We start from the raw sequence: 4,229 nt of genomic DNA on the forward strand, positions 1-4,229 counted from the left end.
TTTTACAAACCGGTTGTGGAAATGATTCAAATGATATGCCGTTGAAAAGATATCGACGAGGCGAAACTTTTTCATGTAGAACACTATCTCTAATTCCTTACTTTTAAGTTAAGAGCAGTTTTAAAATTGTTGAAATACGGATACTCTGTTTTTCACGACATCCAAATCGACGAGTGAACTTCATCCGACAGAAAACCGCACTGCTTCAGACTGAAATCCGCACTACAACATGACTAGATGAAACTGCATTCTTATTACTTTTTGCTAATATTTTTTCTTTTTATAATTTTATCTCAGCTGCCAGGCCGAGTGTAGTGAACGGCACGCGAGGACGAAGTGCACGGCAAGTGCCGATGCATATTTTTGTTATAGTTTCTTCTCAACTGCTTGGCCGAATGTAGTGAACCGCACGGAGGACGAAGTGTACTACAAGTGTCGACACAATTCACTTTTTTTTGAACACACGACGCCGCACAAGAATGAGTGCAGTTTGCATCCGAAGATGTGAACCACGCCTCAAATAAAAAACTATCTGCATGCATTTTTTCATCATTTTCTGACTTTTTTTTCAAGTCATCTAGACTACACGGTCCATTTTTTACAAAGAAAACCACCAAGGTTTTTTAACAGTGAAAACTGCATCATGCTTTCAACAAACTCTTTCTAGAAAAGAGGTCAAAAAATAAAATACAACAAAAAACTTCAAACACGAGCCACGTGAGCCGCAAGGAGTGCACCAACGGACTGTACCAATTTTACATACCTCTACATTTTTTCTCGCACATTCAAGAAAAAAGTGAAAATAAATAAAATGATTTTCTTTCTTCTGTAGGTCCCCGGTGAACTGCATGTTCACGCCCGCACGACGGACAAACCTTCACGCACCCAAGGAGAAGAAAACCTCGAGGCGCACTGCAGCACCGGGGCTAGCGAACCCCATCGAGAAGTGGAGCGAACTGCACCCGCGAGGCCACACGGCCTTTGTCCTTGCAGTCGGCCGGGAGCAGGTCGCCGTCGAACGCCCCTGTTTGATGCCTTCCCTTCCAAGAATTGCACAAACAAAATATCAGTAAAAGAAAACAAAAGAGTGTGTGCGCTTGACGTGGGGCTGATAATACAGATTATGTAAGAGTGTGCTTAGTCTAAACAAAACAAAAGAGTGTAGTTTAGCCACGAACAAGTTGGCCCATGCTTCACAAGTCCAAGGGGCTAGCAGCCTAGCAATGCATGCACGTAACCTTTATACAGGCTTGGGTTCCACATCTTTTGTGAGAATTTATTTGAATCGTTGATGTGGCTGTAACTGAATCCAATATCCGAAACTGAGCAACTACCTATCGTGTTCATGTTTAGTCTGAACTCCCATCCCCTTCTGAGGTGACAACACTACCCAGTCTGAAGAACTCCTTGTATTTTACCTCTTTTCTATCAGCCAGACGCAATCGGTTCCATATGTTCCTAGTCTAGCCGCAGAAAACATAGGCATAAAAATGATGGATGGCGTTAACAGAGTATGTGAGCATCAAATCTGAAAAAACTGAAGATGATAACTCAGGCAAGAAACAAAACAGGGAGATGTCCAAGGAGCTCACCGGGGACCAAGCTTTTGTTGCCATTGTTGTCGAATACAACAGCAAACTGCACGGACAAGAGCACCGAGCTGCACCACTCAGACACGCGCGCGGCCTTGTACTGCTTTCCCGCGCCGCCGGAACCGCGTGCAATGAGCTAGCGAGCTGTATGTTCCGCGGACACTGGACTACACCACTAGGACGCAGGCGTGGCCATGTACTGCTTGTCGGCACAGCCAGAATCGCGCACCATGACCAGCGAGCTGCACGGCTACGTCGCTGCCTGTCGTCCTATTTTTTTGCACGCCTTGCCGGTGTTGTTCCCCAGTAGTTAACTGCACTACACTACAGACTTTACTGCAAAACTGAAGATTCTATGGTTGCTAATGGTTCTAAACTTCTCAAGTGCCTCCATACTTCAGCGACGACCCAACCGAGCTGCAACCGAGAGAACCTGCACTTGTGGCCATGATGTGGAAACAAAACTGAACAACCACTAGGTGGAGGCGCAGTTCCATCGAGGCAGAGTAGAGCTGCACGCCGCGCGGGGGACGAGCTGCACGCCTGCGAGAAACGAACAGCAGAACGCGTGACCAAGTGTTGGGGGCGCACTGCACTGCATGCCAGATCCGTCAGCACTGCACGCCAGCAGCGCGGGCACTGCACTAGATGGAGGAGCGCACAACAGCACGCACTGGATCCAGCAGCAGGGAGGCTGGGGAGGGGAGGGAGGGGTGTCCGCCGCCTATCAGTAGGAGAAAGGTGCGGGGGCAGCCGATCCATGGGGGTCGGGGCCGACCACAGCGGCGTAGCAGGGAGGTCGTGGCCGAGCCATGGCGCACTTACGTAGTAGGAGGTCGTCGGGGTAGGGGGCGAGCCATGGCGGGGCGGCCAGATCTCGCCGGATCCGGCAGGGCAGCGGCGGTTGGAGGTAGCCGGGTCACCCGAGCGGCCGGATCTCACCGGATTCGGCAGGGCGGCGACGGTTGGAGGTAGCCAGGTCGCCTTGGGTGGTGATGAACAGAGCGGCGGCGGCGCGCAGGTTGGTGTGGACGGCGGCACGCGCGGATGCTGGTGGTTGAGCGGCGGCGCTGGTTGCGCCAGGTGTTGGAGGTGGCTGGGTCGGACGGCGGCACGGCGCTTGGCGGCCCCGGCGGCAGAAGGCAGTGGAGGTCGGGGGTGGGGCGGGAGGAAGGTGGTGGTGGTGGGGGTGGGGCGGCAGAAGGTCGTGGGGAGTGAGAGGAACCGAGGAAGAAGGCGGCCAGGTGGGGACTTTTTTCTGGTAGATGAAGTTCGGTTAAGGGTGGGCAGTCGTTTTCCTAGTAGTTTTCGCAGTGCGAAGGGTGTTAGCAGAATAAGTTCGGTGTTAATAAGGTCTTAAGGGGTGTTATTATAATAAACCCACCCTATATATATAGTGATTATCTTTTTCTCTCCATAATAAGCGTTTTAATTTATGTATTTAGCATTAAAAAAAATTTGTATTTAACATGACTAACTGTATGACTCCTACTTACTACTACTCCCTGGCTCTCCATTCATTGAACAACCTCACGGGTGAATAAACATATAGTACTAGTATTTATATAGAACAAACAAGCTCAAACTACTTTGGCTTTGAGATATCGACGGTACATTTTGACCACATTGCATCAATGGACTCAGTACTTTGAAGTAACCTATATGTATAAACACATGCACAGTTTACATTCCGGATCGCTAGCTCGAGCTTGAATTGTATTTGCTTACATGTAGTACCACATTTTTTCTTTTGGTTTTCTACTCCATGGTGCAATTCATCGATACAAAATTATACAGTACTATGAGTAGTTAAAAGTTGAGGGCGGGGCTTTGCCCGGGCTGTACGCGCGGTAGTTTTTGCGTAGGCGGTTTGACAGAGAGCCGAGGAGGGGTGAGGGAGTAGCGGATTGAACTTACTGCTGGAAAGGTAGGGCTGTGCGATTTGACGACGCGTTACTTCTGGAAAGACGGGGTCTTCTGATATGACTACTCACTATAGTCATGAATTACTGCGCTACGACCGGGGTGATGCCCCCTTCCGTTCCCCACTCTAATCTGGTGCATGACATGTCGACCCGGATGCTGGCACTCCCACATGTCGGCGAAGTACGTAATAAGGAGCAAAGAATCATGGGGTATATATAGTGTATATACTAGTACTACTACTCACGTTAGACGAGTGCGAACCACGGCAGACCAGTGAACCAGCAGGCAATAGTCCATAGAAAATAATGTGGTGATATGGACATAAAAAACAACATGCTACATTCCAGTCTGTAGCATGTATAGTACTACCCCTCTTCCTCCTGGTCTCGGTTCATCGCCATCATACTTTCCCCATTCCTATGTTTTCAGTATCCTGTGAATTAAAGAGGACCTTAGACTGGTTTAGGTCTGGTCGTTTTTTTATTAATGTGTTATGTCCAAAATTTAATGAACATGCTCCGGTTTCTATGAAAATAATCCGGTTTGCTTGTAGTAATTCATGAGGTATGAAATGTAAAGTATGCCGGCATGGTTGCATATGCTCCGAGTCATGCATGCACTATGACACAGATGCTCTGTGTCCCATGTGTCAGCAAAAGGAAGCACGTGGAAATAGCCTTGGAGTGCATATAGAAGGATAAATGCATGAAC

General features: G+C 48.6%; 1 long non-coding RNA gene across 2 annotated transcripts; it reads right to left on the reverse strand.

Annotated features, from left to right (window-relative positions):
- Positions 1–521: 521 nt before the first annotated feature.
- On the reverse strand, positions 522–2,779 carry LOC119354422. 2 transcript variants are annotated; one of them, XR_005170913.1, is made up of 2 exons: positions 1,593–2,779; positions 522–1,035 (listed from the first exon to the last, which is right to left on the reverse strand). It is a non-coding gene; the product is annotated as an uncharacterized LOC119354422 (long non-coding RNA). The 2 variants fall into 2 exon arrangements; XR_005170912.1 differs by having other exon boundaries at positions 522–1,040.
- Positions 2,780–4,229: the final 1,450 nt, after the last annotated feature.

The sequence above is a fragment of the Triticum dicoccoides genome, chromosome 2A, assembly GCF_002162155.2.
Source record: "Triticum dicoccoides isolate Atlit2015 ecotype Zavitan chromosome 2A, WEW_v2.0, whole genome shotgun sequence".
NCBI lineage: Eukaryota > Viridiplantae > Streptophyta > Magnoliopsida > Poales > Poaceae > Triticum > Triticum dicoccoides.